Source organism: Anguilla anguilla, chromosome 17 (assembly GCF_013347855.1).
Source record: "Anguilla anguilla isolate fAngAng1 chromosome 17, fAngAng1.pri, whole genome shotgun sequence".
Taxonomy (NCBI): domain Eukaryota; kingdom Metazoa; phylum Chordata; class Actinopteri; order Anguilliformes; family Anguillidae; genus Anguilla; species Anguilla anguilla.
In genome coordinates this window covers 15,371,281-15,399,258 of record NC_049217.1, presented here as the reverse complement: position 1 = coordinate 15,399,258, position 27,978 = coordinate 15,371,281, and the positions used below count along the sequence as shown (strand labels likewise).

The 27,978-nt window shown below is 51.0% G+C and overlaps 1 long non-coding RNA gene across 1 annotated transcript; it reads left to right on the top strand.

The window, feature by feature from the left end:
- The first annotated feature begins 96 nt into the window (after nucleotides 1–96).
- On the top strand, nucleotides 97–26,794 carry LOC118216052. Its single transcript, XR_004762959.1, has 3 exons — nucleotides 97–158; nucleotides 23,419–23,539; nucleotides 26,638–26,794. It is a non-coding gene; the product is annotated as an uncharacterized LOC118216052 (long non-coding RNA).
- The last annotated feature ends 1,184 nt before the right edge of the window (nucleotides 26,795–27,978 follow it).

The following is a 27,978-nucleotide window of genomic DNA, read 5'->3' as shown; positions in this document are numbered from 1 at the left end:
TTATCTTTCGCCGTTATCACAGAGCTAATTGTTGTGCCCTACACGTGTGATGGTTTTTCGAGGTGTGCCTTTGGGGGGGCGTGTCATAGCCGTCATGACCGTAAACCGGATGTGTAACGGTTTTTGCCTGAAAACACGCTGAAGGAACAGCATCAGAGGTAAGTTTAGGAAACGAAATAAAGAAAACAAAACAAAAATCGCTTTTATTTGTGTGCCTTAATGTACCATTATTATGGGCTTAGTTGACGCGATACGATTGTGACTGTCGTGTTTTTCAGAACGCATAATCTGCACTTTTTGTGATTTCTCCACCTCAGACGTAGCTAGCTATCGTTAGCTAAGTTAGTTCATGCTGTGTGAGTTATCCTACTGATAGCTAGGAAGGTATGTGAAATGTAAAAAAAATGTAGAAATAACTCTATTCCTGACTTGGACCACTACCAGAGTCAGCACGTTTATTTGTGGTCGCATTACGCTTCAAAACAGTAATTGTTTCGGAAGCAAGCTAGCTGAGATGGAGATAACTAGGTAAATGTGAGACATGACCGTTGTCAGCTCACAAGTTATCATAGCCACCTGTATTAAGTTTTTGAACTAGTGCACGGTCGGTTGTTGTAGTGTTTGAATGAAGTTTGCTTATTGTGATGTGTAGCCTACTCGCAGAGCTGTATGCGTGAACGTATTCTTTATGTTAAATGAGGTTACAAATCGGATTGCTGGGGTTTGTTATATTTAAGGACCCTGTGCGTAAATTACCGATATATGGTATTGTTTGCCAGATTGTGAGCAAGCATCCAGTGGAAGTGAACTGATTGGAACAGTGGCCCAATCAGTTCACTTCCACTGGATGCTGTGGTCATTTGAGTATCCTGGCATATAGCGGTCGGTCGCACGCTTTTTGCATGCGCAGTGCCGCGCTGCTGGGGTGCACAGTGCCAGAAAGTGAGCTCCATGGAGAGTATGAAAGGTAATGCTGCATTGCAGGATAAGGTCCGTTTTTAGCCTACAGCATGACTGTCGGCCTCATTATCCTGACCAGGTAGAGCCAGGGAGGTTTCAGAATGTAGAAAATCAGTTGTGCTGAATGCTTTTTGAATGCAGCTGCTCTATTACCCCAGTAAAGTCAGAGGTTATGGCAAGTTATTTCTTCTAACATCAGATTGTGTGCCTGGCTGGATTACAGTAAAGTTTCAGCACTGTAAACAAATTACTGTTGGACAGAGTAGTGGCAGCAGTAACTGCTTGATACATTGACTTGACAAATAGTCTTTGGGGAGAAATGGCCTGTTGGCTGTATAGGACCATACTCTGTGTGCTACCTGACGCTGAAGGGAGGAGAGTAATGAAGTGGATCTTTTTTGCGATTGCTTGCAGGAGCCACAGTCAGCTGTTTGAGAACTGATGAACAACACCGGTCTGAACAATCACCATGTGCGTTTTTCATTGTCTAGAGTGTTCTGTGATGCTTGGCTTTTCAAAATAAACGTTGGCTGAAGTCTACAGTTTTACGATTGGTAATCTGTCCTGTTGCAGGTTCTTCTGTAAGTTATGTCCTTATTTATTTGGCCCCAAACGGTGCTTCTTCCTTTAACTCCTTCAAGTTAGGCAATATGAAAGCAATTTCCTACATTCCCTTAAAACACGCCTCACCTTTCCTTCCTGTTGCTTTAATTTTACTTTTGCACACCCTCCATTCTAGTCCATAGGCTGCTGAGTGTCTCTAGCGCTAAAGAAAGCTAAGCTTGTCCATTGTGATGGACAGGGAAAGGGGAGATGGTGGCCATGGAATAAGCCATAGGTGCTTTACAGAAACGACTGTGGCTGTGTTCGCACTATAACGGGTTAATGATTGGTATAACTGCAATTAGCCACTGCTGCTACTCAGCTGCTGTTTTATTGTTTCACACTGTGGCAGAGCAGCTAAGTGTGTCCTGCAGGGATGTAACTAATGGTAAAGTGGAACAATTAAGCCTTGATTAGGCTAGCAACGGAAGTTATGAGGAACCAACGGCTTATAACTGCGGGCGACATCGCGTTTGGGGTGTGATGCTATTCATTTGTTGGCATTGAATTTAAGCTTGTTTCTTTGCACTGTGAAGTTGTTCCCCAATGTTACACTGACACAAAAGGATCTGCTGTCTCCAGGACTGGGTTATATGCCGCGACAGTAACCTTTTCTCTTTAATAACACCTGATGCAGTAGCAAACATCCAAGCTTCAGAGGATTTTTTAAATATTTGAAATGCTTCTGGGGAACAAAATATCACCACTGTTATATATTGGGTGTTGAAAAGTTGATAAATCGTTGACAGAAACAGATCACATGATCACATGGAAGCTGTACAACCTTGCTGCTGATTGGCTGTCTTATCATCACCCAGTAGGTAACAGTGGTGACGTTTTTTTCTTTTTTTTTTCTGGAAGCGTTCCATTCAGACTTTGATGTTTGGATCTTTACTTCCGCATCAGGTGTAATTAAAGGGAAAGCGAAAAGAAAGGCAATACACCACATGGTGGCGACGACCATTTAGCATTGCGTAATTATCGGTGCGGTATATCACCCAGCCCTAGCTTCCACAGCTGTTTGTTTCATGCTAAACCCTAAGCCTATCGATGAGAGTGGGATGATGCTGCTCAGGCTGGGTTTATTCCGCTAAGCGCTAAGGCTGTCGGTGGAAACGTGAACATTCGCTAAACGTTCCAGCCGCGTGATGTGAACATTTTGCGTTAGCCGGGGCGGCGCCGGCTCTTTGAGCCAGAGCGAACGGCCGACGCCCGTCGCGGAAGGTCGCGTGCGGGGCTCCCGCCGGTGCAGGCGCTCCGGCGCCGGGCCCGCCCCCTCCGAGCCGCCGCCTTCCGCGGCAGATGGAGTATAAAGCAATCGGAGCCCGGCTCGGGAGGAATAAATGGAATCCCACATAAATTAGGCTCAAAGGACGTGCCGCAGGCCTCGTAAAGCTGTCGCCATTAAACGCGGAGATTCATCACCGCTACCAGCCTCCCCCTTCCAACACCCCCCCGCCCGCCACTGCCCCCACTCTCGACCAGCCCCGGCTCCGTCTACGTAACCACGTACCGGAGAGGGAACACGGGGGGCCATTAAAACGCTGGCGGGAAAGTCTCGCTCCTCGCCGTAAACACCGCCGAATAGAGAAAGGCCGTCCCCCACATCCGGAACTTTCCGGATGAGACGGAGAGAACCCGCGCCGGCTCGCGTTTGAGCGGGAAGACGGTAAGGAACGCGCGGACGGGGCGGCGCGGGAACGGCGGCTAATTCCGGCTCGGCTCGGAGCTCGGCGGTGCCCGTCGCCGCGTTCGAGCGACGCGGGCCCCGGATGACGCGTAAGCCTTCCTTCGCCCCTCGACGGGAGCCGCCTTCGGTAAACGAGACGAGACAGGAAGTGACAGTGATTAAGCGGCTGTTTATCGGAGCGTGAGCCGCTCACCGGGCTCCCGCAAGCAGAGGCGCCATCTTTTTTTCCCCCAGACCCGCTTTGACTTTCACAAATTTTAACGCGGTTCATCTTTTTTTTTTTTTTTTTTCTCTCCCCGAGACCGGTTTGAAAATATAATGTATGCAGAACGAAGGTGCCCATTTCCCAGCGGGGCGCTCTTTCTCTGACCTCGACCGCACTTTGAACATGAATGACAACCGTGATTAAAACGGCCTCGACCCGAGCCTGTTCAGCTCGCCCGGTCACGAACGTCAGGCCTGTCAATCCCTGCCGGCCTCTTCCTGCTTCCCGGTTTTAGAAAAACGGGTTTCTTATTCTGAAATGTTCCGAAGAATATCTTTCCCCAGATTTAAGTACCACTCTTGGAAAAGATGTGCTAAAACAACTACCCGATCAGCACGTCATAGTGATGGTCTATTTAAAGATGTATCATGACATAACAGTTTGTTCCATTTCATGAGCAGTCTGTCCAGGAGTTGTACAACAGTGACCTTAGTTCTCTCTGCATCATGGGGTCAGGGGTCAAATTCGCAATGAGCATGCTCCGTATCAGCCTAGCATAAAGGAATGACTGGTCTTGTTTGTTTTTCGGATGCCTGGTCATTTGTACAGTGATGGTAACTGGTGACCTTGTTTGGAGCCCTGGAACAAAATGAAATTGTAATACAGCACAAAAGCTGTTGCGATGGAACTGTATCCCTGGTCTCGTAAAATAATTATTCATGTTGGTAACTGCTCGTTTGAGTGGCGGCTCCTGTTCAGGCACTCACCTCGGCCTGCTGCTGAACCCGAACCGCACCAGCGGCAGGGACGGCCCCCAGGCCCGCGGGCCGACGCGCGGTCGCACCGAGCACGAGCGGGCTGTGATCGATTCGGTTTCACCGTGCGTCAGTGACCCCTGCTGGTCGATAGGGCGCCCGCGGGTCCGCCTGGTAACCTGCGCACGGACGCGTGTCTGCGTGAGCCCGACTCGCGCACCGCGGAGCGACGGGCTAAGTGGCGGCTGACATCGCGCGCCTCAGCAGCGAGCTTGTCCGCACGCTCCTGAATCAATAGCAGCGGCGGCAGCGATGATAAGTGGGGATTCCTATTTGGGGAGAAAAGACATAAAAATACATTTAAAAAACGTGTTTGGTTTGGTTTAATTGCTTTTCATTTTTTTAAATGAATAATATGTGAAATGCATCTAATTTAACGAAACCTCCTGTGTTGTAATTTATGCGATCACAATTTATATACGTAAGGGTTTCAAACTTCTGGGCGACGTGGATATTTGGGGCCCTCTCCCGATATCGGTGAAATAAGTGCCGTTTTGTCCTTGGCGGTTGTGCCTCGGTCGGTTATGCGGCCGCTGCGACGCGAGGCTTTTAAAGGGGGGGCGCTTCGTTGCCTCCTGGCCTGCGCGGAATCAAAGCCGTCGCAGAGAAAGCGCAAGCCTCTCTGTCGGGGTCGAAGCGGCCGGCCCGCGGTCGCGCCGCTCTCCGCAGCAGAGGAACGATCCGTTTTCTGCATTAACACCCAGCGCAGCACCGCCAAATCCCCTTGAAGGGGATCCTTGGGACGGACGGCGTCAGGGAGAGAGAAAGAGGGAGAGAGAGAGAGGGAGAGAATTGCGCCGGCGAAATCAATAGTTCATACCGTTCTGAAATTGAGTTTTTTTTCGAAAAGGAGGAATTGAAAGTGGAATATGAAATTGCCCTCGGAGAGGCGTAATGCCGGGCAGCGGTATCGATCCGGACCCCGCTGCAATTATAGTTTTAGGTTTTGTCCCAGACAGACCACGGGCCTTAAAGATCCATAACACATTGAGACAAAGCCTGGTTAGACACCTGGCTCTCCGTTTCCCGCGTCGCGGGCTCCAGTCCTTCTGAATCCTTCATTTTTTTTTTCTTTTCAGATGGAGGTGTATGCGTCCGGGTCCGAAGCAGGGGCCCGTTTGTCATTTTCTGGAAAGGGGAGCGTGCGGTCATTCCATCTATCTTCAGCGCGATGTCTGTAATTTCTAAGCGTCAGCATTGTTTTTTTGTTTTTTTGTTTTTTTTTTGTTTTTTTTAAAGAAAGGCATTTTCTACGCACTTTGTATTTGACGCTCAAAAAAAAAAATAAAAAAAACCACAATGAAATGACTTGAGACTGAACTTTCTGGAGTATTAGCTTGACAATATCGGCTATATGCACAGCCAGAGTTTGACACCATGAAAAAGTTATAAGGAGAGCGTCTAGGTTCATCGTCGCGAGTTAAATCATTTATTCTTTGGTCTTGGATGCCCCGCCCCAGCGCTCTAATTCAGGGATAAGTCTCAGCGAGCTATTCTCTGCATTAATGTTTGATGATACTTTCAATTGTCGGCACGAAGTTTACTTTGATCTGATTTTCGCTCCGGTGCCGCCAAGACAGCTCGGCTCATAATTCTCTCTGTGATCCAGCTCATGCAGTCTCCTTAAACGGACTTTAAACACTTCCATCAAATCCCTTCTGAGCCTCATTTTACAGAGACTAAAGAGACTAAATGCCTTAAGTACCTATTGAAAGGTTACCCGTTTAAGACATGAAGAGATTAAATTGAATGCGTCAAGTCGCAGAAGGGACCGTTCACGTTGTCCTTCTCGGCGCGTTTCCATCTGCATCTCTGTGCTGAGTGTTAAGCATTTTCTAAAATGGCCGACAGTATTAAGACATGGCCTTCTGTTACGGGTTGAAATGCGTGCCACATCCACCTGTTTTGTGGATTCACAATTTTTCTGCTCCTTCAGTGTAGGTAGAAGGTGGAAGTGCTAATGTCTAAACGGCTCATTGTAAACCTGTTGTTGAAATATGACGGGCAAAAGTTTTGATGTTTGCAATTTTCTCGATCAGATGGGATGGGTTTTCTGAAGCGGTCGCAGTCTGTCAGCTCTTTTGAGAAGCTGCGGCAGAAGCAGGCATTTCTCTGACGAGATGTCAACGTTCAGGTACTCGGCAACGATGGCTTTCAGACAAGATTTTATTATATATTTTTATATCAAAAAAGTTCGTTTAGATGTAGAAATACTTGAAATGGCTCTTTCTCAGACCTCCTAGGCTAATGCTTAAATCCTTTGGTTCTAATTCTGGCGTTGGGTTCTCATTGTGGATCCACGGATCCACGATGCCTTCTCCTGCTTGGCGGTGTGGAGGACAGATCAAGTTGTACCACTTTAATCCTCGCGTTGGAAGGAATGTGACTCGTTTGGCGGTCATGCGGAACGCTTGCTCGCGAGACGCCGAAAGACGTCCCCGGTCTGCGGGGGAGACCTGCGGGCCTACGGCCCAGAAGCTGGGCTTAGACCTGAGCCGGCCTGCTCCTTCAAACGCTGAGCTTCCTCAGAGTAACTCCCAGATGCCGAACGGACTCAAGACTTCCCCACCTCCCCCCCCCCCCCCCCCCCCCCCCCCCCCGCCTCCCCTACCCCGACCCCACTCCTCCGCCCCGCCCACCGCCCTCACAAAACCGCCGTATTCCGTGCGCCTTTGAAGAATTCATCATCATTTGCCCCGCGGCCTCCGCGACCGTGTAATAAGTCCCGAAAATCCGACAGCCGGCTCGTCTCTCTTCCCTTTTGTCCTTGCGCCGGTGCTTTTTCTCCATATTAATTACGTCGCCTCTGCCACTTTCCGGGGAAAGAGAACCAGAAGAAGTCTTCCAGGGTCGGGGAAAAACTGGCCTTTAAAATATGCAATTCAATATCCCGTGCGCTCGCTCCGCCTGCCGAGCGCTGTGAGAAAAATATTAATTTGGTTCTGCGCTATGTTGGCTAGGTATCTGCGGTCTGGAGCCCCGAGCTAATCTCCTGCTTTAGAAATAATAACGGGGCAGGGTAATGAAGTTCACGGCATCCTTTGCAGGTCCTGCAGCCCGTGCTCTGTCCTTTTTGGATCAGTCTTTTCTTTTTCCTCGTCTGTTTAATTTTTTATTTTTTTATTTTTTTACCATGTCAGTGGTAAAAATAGGAGTAGGTGTCTGATTTTTTTACGTAGAAAAAGGAGACAATGTGTAGGGGGGAAAAAGTTACTTAGTTCGGTGGCTAGTTCTTGAAAGAAACAAATGTTTGCTAACGTACGTGATTGGTGAAGTTAGGTAGTTTACCTAGGCTCGCCAGGTAAGCTAACGTTACCTGTCAAATAGATCACGTTAGCTAGAACCGGCTAGAATGCTGCTTGCTGCGTGGAGAAGCAGGGGGGTGGGGGGTCTGTCTGTCGGTCTCTCTGTGGGCGGGGCCAGTGTGTGTTACAATTTTCAAAATGTTTTCACGACAGTGCGATTGTCGAGAGAGTTTGTCACTGCTGCATCAAGTCATTTGTGTGGATTATGGTTTTAAAGCTTGTAAAAATGTTAAGTGAAGGAGGCTATGATTATGCTGGAGCCCTGTGCTACTAAACTGCGCAGTGTTTTGGCCTGCTGCCTCACGCGATTGCTTGCCTGGCGGTTCGCATTTGCTCGCTCTCCTGAAATTCGGGTTACCGCGGCAAAGAAGGAGCGCATAATTACTGGCCGTGAATTTGCCCCCATTTGAGGAAATGAAGCGTTTGCCGTTAAATTAAATTGGATGCGTAAATGTGATTGGATAACACCTCTTGAGCCGGTGTGAGAAGGAACGCCCTTACGCAGGTCACATGGCTCAGCCGCACTGTCCTTCTCCTGCTGGGACCCGCAGCGTCGGTCCGATAAGATTGTTTATTTTTAAAAAACTTTCTTTTGTCGTCCATCTGTTTGGACTGATACACATGCTGTGTCATGACATACTTTCCCCGTGGTGAACTGTGATGATATGCGGCAAACTTACCGCGTGACAAGCTCATGATGTCATGATGGAATAGCCCCTTGTGACCAGCCTTAAAATTTACAATGGGTTGCTATGAGTCTACCAGTAATCAGAGTAAATTACCAATAATCACACCAATGGTAATGAGGAACTCATTAGAACATTGAATTGTGCTCTTTCTGACCAGTATAATTCAGTGACTCACAAGTGCACTAATTTAATAGTATTTCTGGGATTTTAATGAATGGCGGTGTGATTTGCGTCTGTTTGGCATAATACCCCCTTTTTTCCATTAGCGATGATAAAGGGCTCGACAGGGCGTAATTCTAATTCTGGATCCGCACAACTTTTGGTTCACTGGACGGTTCACAAACGAGGTTCTGCTTCGTTAATTTGATAGGTTAACAGCGCAATAATTCTGCTTTAAACGAAACGGTGTTAGATAAATTGGAATGGATCGGGCTCAGTCCGGACGCTTAAATGGTTTTCGCTCTGGAATGATGAAATAATAACTGTAATTGCTCCGAAACGACGCTCGTCAAATGTCACGGGCTAGCGAGCGTTAGCGGGCTCTGCTGAAAATGAGCTGCGGTCTGTGGACGGGGACGTCCGAGGGGGAAGCTCTGTATTATCTGTGGCCTCGTGGCCGAGGGAAGTGTCAGTCAGTTCAGCACAGCTGTGCAGTGCACTGCTCTGTGTGATATTTCTATACAAGAAAATAACACGGAAAGCTCCTGTGTACCTGTATACTGGCAAATGCGTATAAATTTGGCCTCTAAATTTCAGTGAAAAAAAGTTAGGAATACATTCACACTTTTTATGTACAAGAAATTATGAGAGTGCCACTGCAAAGGCAATGTATTGATATTGAAATATTGTATTGAAGGTATTTTCCCACATGTAGTTTTTTTTACGTGGAACGTTCATAAAATTGATTGTTTTTTTTCTTTACATATGATGTTTTTAGATGTGAAAGATTACAGATGCCTTTCAAAGAGAGCATTTCTTTGGTTCATTTTTTAAATTTTTTGCTTGCCTAAAATATTTGCGCATGACAAAACGTTTGTTTCGCCTGTCATTTCAAAATGTACGTTAGCCGCGGTGAATCGCTGTTCAGAGTTGCGCGGCGCAATCAAAAAGCCGTCACGGGAATCGGAAACCGGTTCCTTCGTTAAATGAGTTTGGCCTTCTTCGCTCCCCGCGGTCGTACACCCACAGAAAAAGGAAAACGAACAGAAAGGAACAATTAAAAAATGGCAGCCTGGACGGACCATCTTTTTTTTTGTAACACAAGCTTTTCGCTTGAAGAGCAAGCAGCGGTTCGAGAGACACAACAGTACACTGATTGGCTCCGAGCCGGAAAGACGGCCTACAGCGAAAGAAGTTGGACACCAGCCGGAAAGGTTTAATTTGCAGAACAAAATGCGAGGAATCTAAAATACCTGACCGTTGATATCGACTGTGCTGGACGCTAGGTTCTAATAGCCTTTGTTCTGTGCAGCGTAAGGGGTTTGTAGTCAGGCGTACGTCCGCGACTAAAAGCATTCCTACGTGTCCCGCGTTTGTTTATCCCTGGAAACGTGATGGGATTAAATGGTGGTATCCCAGAATCCTTTGCCCCGTGGGGCGGGGGCTGGAATATAACCGAGCCTACGTTCCGAGTGAGCCGAGATTTGGGCTTTCCTTCGGGGTCGTCGAGTCTCTGTTTAGCACCCGGGAACTGGATTCTCTAACAGCCACCTCAGCACAGCGGTTCTGAAAGCGCTAAAAGGAAAAGAAACAACGGAAAAAAAGAAACTTCTCGTGACTTCACCGGTGGACGGGGTTTATTGTAAAGCCGCGCTCGTTCGCGCTCTGCTCTGTAGACTCAATCAGCGCACCGGCAGCCGTTAGCCTTAGCAAACCGTCGGCGTGTGTCTGCACTCGCTCAAACGCCTAATTATCGGCCCTGTCCTCTTATGTCTGGCAAGAGCCCCCAGGAGAGGGGAGCTGGTGGGGGGGGGTGGTCTTTGGTTCTCTCCAACAGGCAGTGATGAAAGGCAGGAGATCAGACTGAAGGGGAAAGAAGAAAAAGGAGAGAGCGAGGCGAGGAAGAGAAGCGAAGCGAGCGCAGGTGGTCCGCTTTACGGCGTTTTATCGCCCGCGCGGCGGGAAGCGGGAAACGAGAACCCGCGCGGCTCGTTAGCGCGCGGCTCGTTAGCGCGCGAGGCACGCTCCTCCACGCGCGTGCGTCACGCGAAACCGAAGCGCGCGAACACTCCGTTATCGCGATGGTCAAAGTAGGCGGCGACGCTGAATCTGCTGCACGTCTGTCATGACGGGAAACACGCGGTTATTGTAAGGAGTGTGTTCATCCATCGTGACGCCTGTCGGCGCTTAGAACCTATGTAAGTATCGCGATATGAAACGTTCGTATCGCAACGTAAAACAACGTCGGTCTACCACACGGTCTCCCTGTCATCCTGATGGGGTTCAGGCCAAGCGCGCGCTGCGTGGGAGAGGATTGTGGGTAACGTTAATGACTGGCATGTGTCTTGCCCCCCTCCCCCCCCCCCCCAAACCCTGTCTTGTTCCTGGCCCCTACGGGCGCGCTCACGCAGAGGATTCTGGGACGCGGCTCGTTTCCCTGCGCAGTAATGAGGGAGGTGAATATGCATGAGGTGGGCGGGCGAGCGGTGCGGGTAATGGCCTCGCGCCGCCTGGGCGGACAGTGCCGGCGGGCTCGCTGGAAAATCCACGCTTTCCGGGGGTGGAATTCCCAAATCCGCCCTTCTTCCCAGCGCCCGGCAGGTTTCCCGAACCCGGCAAAAGCCGAACGGCCTTCGCGCGGCGATGGCGGCCCACGGTTTCTCACCGCGCGTCTGTCGCCGCCCTCCACGCAGAGCTGCGTTTCCGTGACGCTCGGCGGCGGCGGTGGCAAGGTACGGGTTTGCGCCTGCGGTGGCGTCGGTGCCCGTGGTGCCCAGCCCCGTGAAGGCGGACCGCGGAGAGCCGTGCTTTCCGTCCGCGCGGCGAGGCCACGCGAGGACACTCCCCCCCCCCCCCCCCCCCCCCCGTCTCTCTTCCCGCACGCCGTTTCGTGCGCCGCCCCCTAATCTCTTTCTCTGAAGTGAAAATGCTATTAACATTTTTGCGTTTGATTCTTGCCACTTGAATCGGACACCCCTACCCCCCCCCTCCGCACGCTCCCCTACTGCTCAGTATCAGAGCTGCTTGATTTCATAAAGTAAGTTGGGCCAAGAACATGTTCTTTCTCTCTCTCTGTCTCTCTCTGTCTCTCTCTGTCTCTCTCTCTCTCTCTCTCTGTCTCTCTTTCTGTCTGTGTGTCTCTCTTTCTGTCTCTCTCTTTTTCTGTCTCTCTCTCTCTCTCTGTCTCAGTCTCCGTCTCTCTTTCTCTTCCCCTCTCTCTCATCCATCTCACTTTTTGCAGTGGGCATTGTGCTGATGACAAGCAGTCATTTTCTACTTACGAAACCCCAAATCGAAGACATGGATCGGTGTTCCAGCGTACGCTAATTAACAAACATTTTTCAAAAATTGAGTTTCATCCGTCCTCTTAAATGTCGATGAGGGACGGCCGAAGAGGCCGGTGTAGAGTAATTAATCGACGCGCTTCATTTCCCTGTCTGAGAGCTGGCAAATGTGCATCGTGCTGCAGTCTGAGGTTTGGAGTGGTGAAAAATGCAGTCTCAGTGTAGAGTAGACCCTGAGAACCATAGATCTGGACATAAATACAGTAAAGGAAATTAACCCTTTAAGGAGTGAGATCTCACATATGTGATTGGAATGTTCATAACTCAACATTCTAATGCTGATGCAACAATCAGTTGAAAGCAGTGGAGTTCTAGAACAGTGACTTAGAATTTTTTTGGAAAAAAACATTCCGAAGAACCTACCCTTCAAAGGATTAAATGGTACACTACCCAGAATTCCACATGGTGGTTGTGGTGATATTGCCTGGTTGCCAGTGGCGGTCATAGCCGATGCATGCGACGGCGTCAAAGTAAAGTTGGCATTCCGATAAATATTACTTTTTATTAAAATAAAATAAAAATAGGCAAGGCGACGTAGGCTAAATATCATTAACTGCTGCGCGCACATGCTGCGTTCTTGCATAAACTTTAGATTAACCTTCGCCTTCTGCGTGCGGCCCCTCACTCGAGTCGAGAGACGTCGGCTAAACTTAGCGCCGTTGACTCATCCAGTTAGCCGCGCCGCGGGGCTAGCTCTCTCCCACGCCTCGGGTGCCATCTGCTCGTGTGCGCTGGTCATCGCCCGCCCCGTCTCGGCTACCCCCTTCGTTACGGACGCGCGAGCCGCCGCGGCGCCGGCCTAACGAGCTCCGCGAAGCCGCGCGGCGCGGAGAAGCGGTGCGTTTTAATGAGGGCTGTTAGCGGCGGTTGGACGTACGGCTCGTGGAAAACAATGCTCTGCCTCCGCACGCCCCGCCCACGCGAGGTCTGCCCGGGAACAGGCCCGCAACGGGCACAACAGCTCATACCCGTGCGCAGTTCCAGCCGCAGACTGCAGGGAAAATATGGACCAAGTCACTGTCATGTCACCCATTGGCTTCCCACCCCACAGGCTTGGTGAAAAGCGTTTCAAAACCGCGAAAGAGCAGTTTTTTTGGGGCTGCCATGTTGTATACTGTGCAGTTAGGGAAAGGGGGAATCCTTATATGGGCGTGAAGTCCGGCCAAGTCCGGTAATCCATCCTGCTGGTTAGCTAGCACTTCCGGTGTATCTGGCTAGCAACACAAACCCTTTTTGGTTGTGGGTTCCCTGACAGCAGTCAAATTTAAATCTCGCCTCATTTCATACAGCAGATGAGAAGAGCCCTAGAGGATGCACCCACTAATACTGTTGTTACTTAAAATAAATAAATAAATAATTATCTCAACAAAATGTGGATCTCAATCTTGCCTTCTTTAAATGTTAGCGCATCAGAGCCGGCTTCCCAAGTGTGCGTATGAACCCATTTGTGTGAACTTGGTGTTCTGCCCTTGAAATAGGCACGCTCCATAAAGCACATGGAACTCCTTTTGATGTTGATTGATACTTTGTTGCAAACCTTACGTACAGGCCTAATACGGACACAAACACATCCACACGCGGTCCCCAGAGACAACTACAGCTAACGTCACGACGGACAGAAAGATGCATCTAATAGATCCCGCTTCTCATTTCCTAACGGCTTTCGTTCTGGTTGGCTGGGTAGAGGTCTAATAAAAACCTTACTATCTCCGGCGTATAATATTTTTTCATGGGAAAATTATACTCCTGATGTGGAACAGGTGACAGAACTCAAATGTAGCGTGCGTGGGTTCAGTCATATTTTTTTTTTTCTGTCAGTCTTTACTTTCGCACCCCGGGAAAACGGGCGTCTCCTCCAATTTACAGATGATTGGTTTACCTCCGGCTGACATCACAAAGAAACGCGGCGGTCCTTTGAAATGGAAAGCTTCTCATTACGTTACATTACAGGCATTTAGCAGAGGCAGAGGGACTTACATAACTTTTACATAGCATTTGCATTGCATCTATCTATACTGATGGATATATACTGAAGCAATGCAGGTTGAGCACCTCGCTCAAGGGTACAAGGGCAGGGAATCGAACCTGTGCCCTTTAGGTTACAAGACCAGTTCCCTACCAATTATACTACACAGCCGCCTCCTACTCAACAAAGGTTTGCTTGGTAAGGAGCATGCTGTGAAGTTTTCATTTGAGCTGAAGATGCTCTGTAGAAGCAGTTTGTCGGCCACAAAACGGTTAAAAGCGTTTTTTGATTCCGTTTGCAGCTTGTCACCTAAACAAGAGCAGATGGCAGAACTGACAGCTGGTCGGGGTGACATCACATCATTTGTCACCACAAAAAAGAAAATAGCGAGTGTTTACGATGCTGTGTGCGGCTCCGGCGATGGTGGTGGTGGTGATGCGTGTTCGCTGTGTGCGATGGCGGTGGTGGTGGTGCGTGTTCGCTGTGTGCGATGGTGATGGTGGTGGTGCGTGTTCGCTGTGTGCGATGGTGGTGGTGGTGATGGTGGTGGTGCGTGTTCGCTGTGTGCGGCTCCGGCGATGGTGGTGGTGGTGATGCGTGTTCGCTGTGTGCGATGGTGGTGGTGGTGATGCGTGTTCGCCGTGTGCGATGGTGATGGTGGTGATGCGTGTTTGCTGTGTGCGGCTCTGGCGATGGTGATGGTGGTGATGCGTGTTTGCTGTGTGTTAGGGAGTCTGCGGGGAGGACCCGCTGCGATTGCTCGCGGTCTGAAGCCGTCTGACAGGCGGTACACACAGCCGCACGCCGGGCCAGATCGTCAGTCTTTACCGTAACCATGACCGCGCTACGGAGATCTTTACCGGTGGAGAACGAGGTAGCTGACACAACCTGTGATTCTGTGCTACTACGCAGTGTGTTGTTTGGATCTTCTAAATGGTTCATTCATTCAAAACAAATCCGTATTGTTCAATCACGTGCATATAGATGTATTGCAAAATCAGGCACTTAATAAATGCCTGACTGTGGGTAAGCGAAACTATTAATACATAACCAAACCCATATAGATGAGTAGGACTATCGAAAGCAGGACAAAGCCCAAAAATTGCTGAAACCACAAAGGGGATATGATTGACAGGAAGGATATGGAGAAAATGTGGGAAAAAAACCTAAATGGCCGCTGTTTGGCTGCGTAAAGTTGCGTCAGAATTCTGTGTGCATGAATGAGGAACAGAAGTTAATGTTCGTGAGGATGGCTCTGAGGTCATTGTAGTTTTCTTCTGTTGGAAACCCTGCAAAGTGGCAACCTCTTATCCCAGTGTAGGTATGGGGTATGCTCGTCAACCCAAATTATTTTGCTTGCCCCCGGTCTTGAATGACTGAATGAACTACAAAACAAGTGGAAAAATGGAACCTCTCTCCGCTAGCGCTTCAGTTGTTAGCGGAGAGGGAAAAGAAGAGAGCGGGGGAGAGGGAGAAGAAGAGAGCAGGAGCGAAGGAGAAGAAGGGAGAGGGAGAAGAAGAGAGCGGAGGAGAGGTAAAAAAAGAGAGTGGAGGAGAGGGAAAGACAGAGCATGGGAGAAGGAGAAGAAGAGAGCAGGGGAGAGGGAAAAGAGAGCGGGGGAGAGAGGGAGAAGAAGAGAGTGGGAGAGGGAGAAGACAGCAGGGGAGAGGGAGAAGAAGAGAGTGGGAGAGAGGGAAGAGAAGAGCAGGGGAGAGGGAAAGGAGAGCAGGGGAGAGAGGGAGATGAGAGCAGGGGAGAGGGAGAAGTACAGAGCAGGGGAGAGGGAGAAGTACAGAGCAGAGGAGAGGGAGAAGTACAGAGCAGGGGAGAGGGAGAAGTACAGAGCAGAGGAGAGGGAGAAGTACAGAGCAGGGGAGAGGGAGAAGTACAGAGCAGAGGAGAGGGAGAAGTACAGAGCAGGGGAGAGGGAGAAGTACAGAGCAGAGGAGAGGGAGAAGTACAGAGCAGAGCAGAGGGAGAAGTACAGAGCAGGGGAGAGGGAGAAGTAGAGAGGAGAGGGAGAAGTACAGAGCAGAGGAGAGGGAGAAGTACAGAGCAGAGGAGAGGGAGGAGTACAGAGCAGAGGAGAGGGAGAAGTACAGAGCAGGGGAGAGGGAGAAGTAGAGAGGAGAGGGAGAAGTACAGGGCAGAGAAGAGGGAGAAGTACAGAGCAGAGGAGAGGGAGAAGAAGTACAGAGCAGAGGAGAGGGAGAAGTACAGAGCAGGGGAGAGGGAGAAGTACAGAGCAGGGGAGAGGGAGAAGTACAGGGCAGAGGAGAGGGAGAAGTACAGAGCAGGGGAGAGGGAGAAGTACAGGGCAGAGGAGAGTGAGAAGTACAGAGCAGAGGAGAGGGAGAAGTACAGAGCAGAGGAGAGGGAGAAGTACAGAGCAGGGGAGAAGGAGACGTACAGAGCAGAGCAGAGGGAGAAGTACAGGGCAGAGGAGAGGGAGAAGAAGTACAGAGCAGAGGAGAGGGAGGGATGCTGGGAGAATGGCGGTAAGTGCGCGGTTAAGCCGTGCGATGAGGACCCTCGGCGGGACTCAGAGGGGGGGTGTTCGGGGGGGGGGGGGGGTGCGGCTCGTTCCGCCGCGCGCGTCCCCTTTGATGTGCCGGACGCGTATCCGCCGCCCAGGAAGGGCCTCGCGGGGCGCTGCTTTCGCTTTCGCCGTGTAAAGACGCGCTCGCTGCGTGATGTCAGCTCCCTCTGTCCGGCTGATTGGCTCCCCGCCGCGACGGCACCAGCGCTGCGTTCCGCTGCGGTCTCTCGTCCCGCGGCTGAGCGATCTGTCAGGCCTGTGATCTGTCCGTGTGTCCGTCTGATAAGTGTGCGCTGCGGCGTGCCCGCGGCTGTGTGTGTAAGAGTGTGTGTGTGTGAAAGTGTGTGTTTGTGTCTGTGTTTGTTTGTGTGTGTGCGTGTGAAAGTGTTTGTGTATGTGTAAAAGTGTTTGTGTTTGTGTGTGTATGTGTAAAAGTGTTTGTGTTTGTGTTTGTGTGTGTGTGTGTGTGTGAAAGTGTTTGTGTGTGTGTGTGTGTGTAAAAGTGTTTGTGTTTGTGTTTGTGTGTGTGCGTGTAAAAGTGTTTGTGTTTGTGTGTGTGTGTGTGTGTGTAAAAGTGTTTGTGTTTGTGTTTGTGTGTGTGTGTGTGTGTGTGTGTGAAAGTGTGTGTGTGTGTGTGTGTGTGTAAAAGTGTGTTTGTGTGTGCTCTGTGTTCAGGCAGTGCTGTGTCTGCGGCAGGCCTGATTGGCTGGTCAATATTCCCCGGCTCCCTCTCCCTTTGCTGTCAGTTCAGCTATCTGTATCCTGGCGACGGCCAAGGATCTCCCGCCCAGGACGCTTTGATGCCAAAGCCCCCCACCCCCCACCCCCACCCCCCCACAGCTGGCCTGCCAAGCCTCTCTTTCCCCCCCGCCCCACACTCCCCCACACACTCTGCCTGCTGCGGCGCTCCATCAGCTCCGCACCCAAGCCGGCCGGTCTAACCCCAGAGGGATTGGGCGAGGCCGGCTCTCGGCCGAGACGATCGGCCTCTCTTCCTTCTTCCATAGCGCTAACGTGCTATTTCTCCGCGTAGGCTCGCCCCCCTCTGGATTTCGGCTACGCGCGACTGCTCCGCCCGCCGCCATCGCGTCCCGTCGCCGTCGGCATCCCCGCGCCTGGGCGTCGCCCGCCTGCAGTGGCCGCGGTCCGTTCCGCGTGTCTGAGTCAGCGTTGGGCGCCTCCCCCTGCTGTGGTCTCCCTCATCGTGCCGCTGTATGTGCCCCTTACTGCGCGAGGGTCTGACGGGCGTCTGCGGGCACGGAGACGGACCGCCAGGAATCTTCCAGGTCTCTCTGCGTGAAATCGACCCGCCGTCGGCCTCTCTGGCATTTTAATAATTTTGCCGTCCCACGCTGGCTTCGCCCGAGTACATTTTCCGCTTTAACACCCATCTCGATTTTTGATTAATTATGGAACGTGATTATTTGGGGAAGTTTTCTCACGGCCTCCTCGAAGACTGCGCCGGCTGCGTTTTATCTCCCGGTGATACAAGCGCGACCTTGGCATCACATTAAAGGTGGAGAAATCCGGAAGTTTCTTCCACGCTCTTAAGTCTTAACAAGACCCGAGGCTTTGGCAGCCTTCGTGTTCTCCGTGAAAGGGAACTGTGGCTTGCCCTGCGTACCTTCGACTGCCCCGTCTCGCTTTCCCTTAGCCGAGGATCCTGGGGGTTTTACTCAAACTCTGACGCGCTTTTGGGGGGCGACATAGCTCAGGAGGTAAGAGCGGTTATCTGGTAGTCGGAGGGTTGCTGGTTCGATCCCCGCCCTGGACGTGTCGAAGTGTCCCTGAGCAAGACACCTAACCCCTAACTGCTCTGGTGAATGAGCGGCATCAATTGTAAAGCGCTTTGGATAAAAGCGCTATACAAATGCGGTCCATTTACCATTTACCATTTGTAGCGCTGGAGGCTACTTCACGCCGCTCCGGGCTGTAGCCGGGGGGCCCTGCCGTTTCACAGCGATGCCGAGCTGGTGAGGGCCAGTCCAGGCTGGGTTCTCGCTGACGGTGGTCCGGCCGGCTCCGACCTCCACCGGGTGAACGCACGCGCTCGGACACGGCGGCCACTCCGTGGGGTTTCGGGGTGTCTGCTATTAGCTTGCGCTAACCGGCAGGCTTGTCGTCGGCATGTGGTGGGCTTTACTTCGGACGTCTGTCGGTAGGTTTGTAGTCGTTGCGTAGTCTGTGGAGGTTTTATTTAGGCTATTTATTTATTTTTTACACTATGTGTAGGTTTGGCTCTAGTGTGCGGTAGTCGGTAGGGATGTGCCTGAACCCGAATACCATATTCGTTTTCTGCCTGAAATTGGCTGGGGGTGTTCGGTAGATGAGATCAGCTGAAAACGAGCGGTACGGAAAATAAAACTGGTGATTCGATGGGCGCGATAAAACGCATTTTAATGCGTTTCTCGAAAAACTGACAGTTGCATTTATTAAGTAGCAGTACTAGATGAACAGATAACCACGATTGACACTCCCCCTTTCCAAATACAAATACAGACTACGCAGTTTTTCTCAGTTGAAGAGATACAGCAACTGGTAGTGATATCACTGCACGCCCCAAGAGGGCAGTTTTGTCCTTAGCATGTGGTAGGAAGTTGTTTTTTTTCCTTAGCGTGTGGTAGGTGTAAGGTTTGTCCATAGTGTGTGGTAGGTGTAAGGTTTGTCCAGAGCGTGTGGTAGGCAAGGTTTGTCCATAGAGTGTGGTAGGCAGTAGGTTTGTCCATAGCGTGTGGTAGCATAAGGTTTGTCCATAGCGTGTGGAAGTGTAAGGTTTGTCTATATTGTGTGCAAGGCATAAGGTTTGTCCACAGCGTGTGGTAGGCATTGGGTTTGTCCATAGTGTGTGGTAGGTAGTAGGTTTGCCCATAGCATGTGGTAGGGGTAAGGTTTGTCCATAGCGTGTGGTGTAGGGGTAAGGTTTGTCCATAGTGTGTGGTAGGCATAAGGTTTGTCCATAGCGTGTGGTAGGTTTGTCAGGTTGGAGAGTATTTCCCGCCATTTTGTAGAACACTAGCCCTCACTCTCTGGGAGATCAAGCGCGATGGAGTCCGAGAAGGAGCAAACAGAGGAAAGCATGCGTTTGATTGATCTGATGATTGTAATTGGAAAAGCAGCTGGCTCTGTCTCTCTGTTTCGCTCTTATCCTCTCTCCCGCTTTGAGACACCCCCCCCCCATGCTACTGCCTGCTCTGTCCAGGGAAGAGTGATAATCATCAACTGCAGCCATGGCATTTACTGCCCCTGTTCTAAAGGAGAGAAATGGCCTTTCTTCTGCAGTGGTGGAATGTTGTGTGTTCATAGATGGGAGAGGGAGGGGAGGCGGTTTTGTAGCGCAGTGGTGGACTATGGAACTTTAGCAGAGTGTAGAGCTGTAGCAGAGTGGTTAAGTGTAGAACTGTAGGGGGGTGGTAGAGTAGAACTGTGGCAGGGTGGTTGTGTGTAGAGCTGTAGCAGAGAGTAGAACTGTAGCAGTGTGGTTGTGTGTAGAACTGTAACAGAGTAGAACTGTAGCAAAGTGGTTGTGTGTAGAACTGTAGCAATAGAGAGCAGAACTGTAGCAATAGAGAGTAGAACTAGGAAAGTGGTGGAGTGACAGCTGTTATGGGGCTATAAATGAAATTCTGTAGTTTTCACAGTATTTGGAAGTGTGATTCAAGGTGAGAAAAGTGGCCCTCAACCACACACACATGCACACACGCATAAACACACACACACACACACTCAAACACACACACACACAGTTGATATCAAACTGAGAACACCCGTTCACGCAGTGCCAGGCACACACTGATAAATACGATAAGTCCTCATTGGCTGGAGGAGGGGAGGAGGGTGTGGCCTGTTGGAGCTGTCTGTTAGCTCTGGGGGATGAGGGACGTGGGGGGGGGGGGGGGGTGACTACACACCTGCGCAGGAGAGAGGAGGAGAGCGACAGCGCAAGCGCTCTCCCTCTCTTCCCCAATCCCCCCTTCCCTCTCTCGCTGCTCTCCCTCTCTGCCTCTACCCCCCCTTCCCTCTCTCGCTGCTCTCCCTCTCCGCCTCTACCCCCCCTTCCCTCTCTCGCTGCTCTCCCTCTCCGCCTCTACCCCCCCTTCCCTCTCTCGCTGCTCTCCCTCTCTGCCTCTACCCCCCCTTCCCTCTCTTGCTGCTCTCCCTCTCTGCCTCTACCCCCCCTTCCCTCTCTCGCTGCTCTCCCTCTCTGCCTCTACCCCCCCTTCCCTCTCTCGCTGCTCTCCCTCTCTGCCTCTACCCCCCCTTCCCTCTCTCGCTGCTCTCCCTCTCTGCCTCTACCCTCACTTCCCTCTCTCGCTGTTCTCCCTCTCCGCCTCTACCCCCCCCTTCCCTCTCTCGCTGCTCTCCCTCTCTGCCTCTACCCCCCTCCCCCCTCTCGCTGCTCTCCCTCTCTGCCTCTACCCCCCCTTCCCTCTCTCGCTGCTCTCCCTCTCTGCCTCTACCCCCCCTTCCCTCTCTCGCTGCTCTCCCTCTCCGCCTCTACCCCCCCTTCCCTCTCTCGCTGCTCTCCCTCTCCGCCTCTACCCCCCCTTCCCTCTCTCGCTGCTCTCCCTCTCTGTCTCTACCCCCTTCCCTCTCTCGCTGCTCTCCCTCTCCGCCTCTACCCCCCCTTCCCTCTCTCGCTGCTCTCCCTCTCCGCCTCTCCCCCCCCTCCCCGCTCTCACTGCTCTCCCTCTCTGCCTCTACCCCCCCTTCCCTCTCTCGCTGCTCTCCCTCTCTGCCTCTACCCCCCCTTCCCTCTCTCGCTGCTCTCCCTCTCCGCCTCTACCCCCCCTTCCCTCTCTCGCTGCTCTCCCTCTCCGCCTCTCCCCCCCCTCCCCGCTCTCACTGCTCTCCCTCTCTGCCTCTACCCCCCCTTCCCTCTCTCGCTGCTCTCCCTCTCTGCCTCTACCCCCCCTCCCCTCTCTCGCTGCTCTCCCTCTCTGCCTCTACCCCCCCTTCCCTCTCTCGCTGCTCTCCCGCTCTGCCTCTACCCCCCCTTCCCTCTCTGGCTGCTCTCCTTCTCTGCCTCTACCCCCCCTTCCCTCTCTCGCTGCTCTCCCTCTCTGCCTCTACCCTCCCTTCCCTCTCTCGCAGCTCTCCCTCTCTGCCTCTACCCCCCCTTCCTCTTTCACTCTGTTCCTTTCAAATTCAAATTCAAAAATGCTTTATTTGCATGACAAGATACAACTTATGTTGCCAAAGCACAGAGAAGAACATATAAAGAACATACACCATTGAACACATGAACATATACGTGGACATGCAGTTTACAGACATATAGGCTTACCCACATAGGCTCACTGGTTCCTCTCTCTCTCTTCTCTCTTCTCTCTCTTTTCCCCCCATCTGTTTGATGCCCCTGAGGCTTCTCTCTGTGGGATCTGAGGGCTGTAGTTGCAGAGGTATTTATGAGTGGCTTAGAAAGGGAATCGTAGGTAATGTGATTTCCTATCCAAATCATGATTTCAATTTCAGATAAAGCAGATGGCGGGTCAAATGAAAACCTGCTCACTCAGTCTCTCTCTCTCTCTCTCTCTCTCTCTCTCCCTCTCTCTCTCTCTCTCTCTCTCTCTCTCTGTTTCTCTCTCTCTCTGTTTCTCTCTCTCTCTCTTTATGTCTCTCTCTGTCTCTCTCGCCCACCTCACTCACTTTCTCCCCACTTCTCTTACTCGGTGTGTGTGTGTGAGTATGTGTGTGTGAGTGCATGGCTGTGTGCGTGTGTTTGTGTGTGTGCGTGTGTGTCTGTGTGTGTGTGTGTGTGCGTGAATGCATGTGTGTGAGCATGTGTGCGTGTGCATGTGTGTGTGTGTCTGTGCATGTGTGCGTGGGTGCGCGGTGCATGTGCGTGTGTGTGTATGCGTGCGTGTGTGTGTGTGTGTATGCGTGCATGTGTGTAGCGTGCAGTGTGTGTATGCGTGCGTGTGTGTGTGTGTATGCGTGCATGTGTGTAGCGTGCAGTGTGTGTATGCGTGTGTGTGTGCGTGCGTGTGCGTGTGTGTGTATGTGTGCGTGTGTGTAGCGCGCAGTGTGTGTATGCGTGCGTGTGTGTGTGTGTAGCCTGCAGTGTGCAGTTGCAGGGCCTTGTCTGGGTGGCAGTAGAGCTGTAGAGATCTAAATGTGGCTCTTCCTCTGTCTCAGGCTGTGTTTATGAGCGTACTCAAGTGCTCCAGTGCGGCTCCTCAGAAGCCTTTCCATCCTGTTCCCTCCTCTCTCTTCCTCTCAGGGATTGATTCCCATCCTTCTGGCCTCTCGTTCCCCCTCTCCATCCCCTCTTCCAGCTTCTCTCTCCTCTTTCTTCAGTCGCGAGGATATCCACCCATCCTTCCTGCTCTCTGCTTTTTCCTCCGTACTGCTGCGGTCACTTGCTCTTCTGTTATTCCTTCCTTCTGGCCCCTCCGGGGAATTGTGTCTGTGTGCATGTGTGTGTGACTGTGTGTGTGGGGCGTGAGTGTGGCATGTGTGTGTGCGGGTGTACGGGTGCGTGTGTACGAGGGTGTGTGCATGTGTGTGTGCGGGTGTACGGGTGCGTGTGTGCAGGTGTGTGTGTGTTTGTGTATGTGTGTGTGTGTGTGTGTGCGGGTGTATGGGTGCGTGTGTACGAGGGTGTGTGCAGGTGTGTGTGTGTGTGTGTGTGTGTGTGTGTGTGTGTGTGTGTGTGCGGGTGTACGGGTGCGTGTGTGTACGGGTGTATGGGTGCCTGTGTACGACGGTGTGTGCAGGTGTGTGTGTGTGTGTGCCGGTGTACGGATGCGTGTGTACGAGGGTGTGTGCAGGTGTGTGTGTGGCCGAGGTGGTGAATACTCTGACGCTGGTTACAGGATTGGTGCGGGTCTAATTGCTTGCCAGCCACCCTGTTCCATTCAGCCAATCGAGTGCTGACAGAAAACTGTTTGCGTGCAGCTTTAGCGAGCAGACAGTGGGGGTCGCTAGAGAGCGATGAGACCGAACCCTTCCAGTGTTTCCCCTAGCATTTTTAACAGCAGCTGGGCTTTGCAAAGGAACACACACCCGCACAAACACACGCGCACACACACACACACACACACTGTGGAGGCGAGCAGGTGCAGTGACTGAAGCAGGTTTGCGGGGCGGTCCCACTGTATATCCTGAGTGACACGCGCCTCTCTTCCGCTTCCTCCCTGCAGCTCAGCCAGCACTCAGACAGACAGACGGACGGACAGACGGGCAGGCTGGCAGACTGGCAGCACAGCTGGCACAGTGCTGGCTGCATCCGGCCACACAGATGCCCGCGGAACTTTGATCTAAGTGAGCACCTGCTTTCGGGTGTTGGGCAGTGAGAATAGAGGGGCCTGTGTGTGTGCGTGCGTGCGTGCGTGCGTGCGTGCGTGCGTGCGTGCGTGAGTGAGTGAGTGAGTGAGTGAGTGAGTGAGTGAGTGAGTGAGTGAGTGAGTGAGTGAGTGAGTGAGTGAGTGAGTGAGTGAGTGAGTGAGTGAGTGAGTGAGTGAGCGAGCGAGCATTCCATCTGAACTGATGGAATGAGGAATTAGATGGAAGTATCTCTCCTTATTAGTTTCTGATTGACTGTCAATTGTAACTTAGTCCGGTCCATTTGGAAAAGACATGCATGTCAGGTTAGGTATACTCCTGCCCTTGCTCTTGACCAAGGCACTGGCTTCAGAACTGGAGTTGGTCCCCGGACGCTGCACTGTGGCTGCCCACTGCTCCTCAGTAACTAGGATGGGTCAAATTCAGAGGCCTAATTATCCCATGGGGTCAATAAAATGTATATTTTTTAAGTATATAAAGCATATATAGGAATGTAAGGAGTTCAATGCCAAGTCAGCTCAACTGAAACATGGTATTCACTAGTGTCCAGGGACAGCTTCATAGAGCTGCACCTGTCCTCGATTGCAGCATATTCTCCCACGTTGCTTTTGGCTTTCATTTTGAATGGGTGCCGCAGAGCTGAGACTTATCACATCACGGTCGCTCAGCAGATGTTCTTATTCAGGGCAAATTGCAAAGTGGAGAACATCTGTGTTAGTCTCCGGAATTTAACCGTGGCGTTACCGAAGGAGGCGTGGCAGACCAACGTTAAATCAGCGAGCGTAACGTTTGCCTAACAATCCAAACGATTCGTTTTCAGTTTTATAAACGGAAGTAAATAGCGCTGCTCGGCTAACCGGTTCGCGCACAGCTGTACCTGCGGCGTTTTCTAACCCAAAAGGAAGTGGGGAAAGAAGGAAAGAGGGTCGCTAAAGAGCGTCAGGGGAGATGGTGCTGGCTGAGGAGGTGGGTTTTCGGACGGCGTCAGAAGGTTTCCGGGGGGCACTGTCGTGCTTAAACAGCAGTGGGTCTCCCCCAAACTGTTGGGGCAGTACAGAATCATCTAGAATGCCATTGTGTGCTGTATCGTTAAGATTTGCCTTCACTGGAACGAAGGGGCCTAGCCCAAGCCATGAAAAACAGCCCCAGACAGAGATGTGTCCAGAGACTTTTGGTCATACAGTGAATGTGGGCAGCCAGTGGAGGGAGGTGAGAAAGGGGAGTGACGTGGCTGGGTCCGGGGAGGCTGAGAATCTAGCACGCAGCATCCTGGATGCTCTGCAGAGGTCTACTGGCAGAGGCAGGGAGGCCAGGCCAAGTGCAGTCGGCCAGGTGGGAGATGATGAGCAGGGCCTGGACTGAGAGCAGGGTTCAGCAGGAGGTGAGGAAGGGGGCGGACTCTCCGGACGCTGCGCAGGAAGCATCCGCGCGTCCGACGGACCGCCGCGATGTTCTCGGAGAGGGATTGCAGCTCCGCTCCGAGGTTCCTCGCAGACGAGGAGGTGGACGCTACGGTGCCGTCCGGGGTGAGGGAAAGGCCAAGCAGGGGGAGGAGGCGGGGGGGGGGGGGACGTGGCCGGGAGGTGCAGCGTTTCATTTTTAGCCGAGCTGAGCCTCAGGCAACGGTTCGCCTTCAGCTGGAGATACGTGCCGGGAGCGGTGTATATGCAGGGAAGGGAAAACAAGACAAGAAACCAGAGAGCGCTGAGAGAGAAGAAAGGACCAGGGACCAACCCACGCCTGCAGAGAGGTTATGTGGTCTTAAAACTGCACCCCCCCCCCCCCCCCACACACACACACACGCACGCACACACGTGTACATAGTGTTGTCAGAGTTGATTTAACATGCCCATTTCCCTTAATGTAATTAACTCTCTTCCCCGTGCTTCTGGTTTCCACCGGGTGTGCGTGTCATCAGAATAGATTAGAATAGAAAAGCAGACCCTACAGATGTCTTCTGTGACAAACGACGCTGGAAACGGCCAATCAGGGCGGTCCTTCGAACGGAAAGTTTAATTATGACGTTTGAATAGCCCGTGCCATGCCATGTTTCTTATCCCACATACTGTGTGTATATCGGTATATACGTTTGTACGTCTGTGCTATTTGAAAATAAATTGCTACACACTGCATCTTTTCTCTAATTCTTTATTTGCTGAGCTTTGTAGTACGTTACAAAGGAATTGTACCGCAGTTAGTCATTTTCCGAGATCAAAAATTTTGAGTTCAAAGAAATTGGACAGCTACACTGGAAATAAAAAGTCAATCTCAACAACTATTTTATTTTTATGTTTAATTTTAAACTTATTTCTATTAATTCTTTTGCTAAACGGGGTAAAATTTTTCCAATGACCTCAGACTCATTTTAAGATTCGCCAACGGGGTAAGAAAATTTCACTTGTCAGGCAAACAGTAGCTTAAAACAAGCTCCTATTTTGTACTTGATAAAAAAATACAAAAATATTTGAAAATATTAAAGTCTCATTACATGACAAAAAATTTAGAACAGACTTTTTTTGCGGCATAATCATTTGTCATGAAAATATTGTTGCAAACCTAGGTCTAACTTCTGGGTCTCCTTTGCACATGTAGCCTACTCTTTTTTAATAAACCCTGTATTAAAAACAAAAAAACAATTTAAAGGAAGTTAACTCTGGCTGCCCTGTGTGCTGCTCACTGCAGTGTAGAAATGAGGGGTTTCCCAGAGTAAATGAGCAGAATGGTGGCTTTCAAACGTCTCATTTCTACTGTAAGGGAACATGCTTGGCAAGGAAACACTTCAAGCTGTCATTGCCAGCAAATCCACCTGTCTTTATTCAGGTAGGCCACTGCTGGAACCTGGACAGGTTGGCTAGATAAAGATTTCCGAGAAAAGAATAAAGTAAGGATTTGGAGAACTTACGTTTCATTCAGTTTCTAAAAATTCGAGCTGTAACATTATAACATTATAAAACAACACAAAACCATATACCTAGCTTGCATTAGCTAAGATAATTCTGGAAAAATTTCACATTTGAAGTCATGAATGTGGTTGGGGGTATGTTCTTGATACGGTTTCTTTTGCCTTTATGCTTTAGATCATAATTTTGTAGGCTACCCCAAGAGACATGGTCATGGAGCAGACTCCTGCTGGCACGCCCGAGCTAACGTTAGCCAAGAGGGGGAATTTCAGAAATTTGAGCTCTGCTCTCCTGTCAAAATGCTAACGAGCCCTTTGCTACTGCCTGTTTAAGTCGCCACTACTGCCTGCTGGAGTCCCCACTACTGCCTGCTGGAGTCCCCACTACTGCCTGCTTAAGGTGCACATACACAGACACACACACTCTCACCCATGTATGCTCACATACTTGCCATACACTCGATCACCTATGCACATGTACCCACACAACTATCCATACACACACACACACACACACACACACACACATACACACACACACACAGCAAAACTGTCTAGTTTTCTTGCCTGTTGCCTGGCAACCCCCAAATGAAGCTTGAGCATTGGGAAGTTGTTTGGTCATTCATTCGGTTCTCTCGATGCTTTGCCTCTCCCCCTCTCCTGTCTTCTCTCTCCTCCACTCCTCTCTTGTACCTTGTCCTCACCTTTCCTCTCTACCCTCTCTCTCTCCCCTATCTTCTACCCTCTTCCCTCTCTCTTTCTGTAAACATGACTTGTCATCGATTCGTCGACAAAGCTTTTTGTACACATATTAGATGTCTAAATAAATTGATGTAAAAAGTATGTCCTCTCTTCTTCCTGTAATGCACTCTCTCTCGTTTCTTCTCTCTCCCTTCCTTCCATTGTCACCGGCTCTCACAGACTCTCGGCCGCCTCGTTATCCTCAGGCCTAAGTCCAGTTGCCCGGGCAACCCCAAAATACCAGCAGCAGTTTCCCACGCCGGCCTCGCTGCTCGTTAGGTTTTGTGCCGCTTAATGATTGCATTTCTGTTTCTCCTTCAGCTCGCCCCGTCCTCTGCGCCTCCCTTTCTCACCTTCCGTGTCCCCGTCCGTCCTCCGTCTGTCTGTCCGTCCGTCTAGCCTCGTCAGACCCGTCCAGGATCGCGTGGCCGAAGCCCGATGCTAATCCCGATGCTAATCCCGATGCTAATCCCGATGCTAATCCCGATGCTAAACCCGATGCTAATCCCGATGCTAATCCCGATGCTAAACCCGATGCTAATCCCGATGCTAATCCCGATGCTAATCCCGCAGCATCTCCACGTTCTCGGCTCGTGCGGCCATGCGTTCGCATCGTCCGTGATTCCGGAACATCGTCCGTGATTTGGGAAAAAAAAGTTCGCGATTTGGGAAAATTGTCTGCGAACCTGTACGGGTAGGCTCCATATCCCAACAGGCGAATCAGATTTTCCTGATTTTGACCAACTTTTCGACCGAACCCTCGACCAAAAGTTGTGGT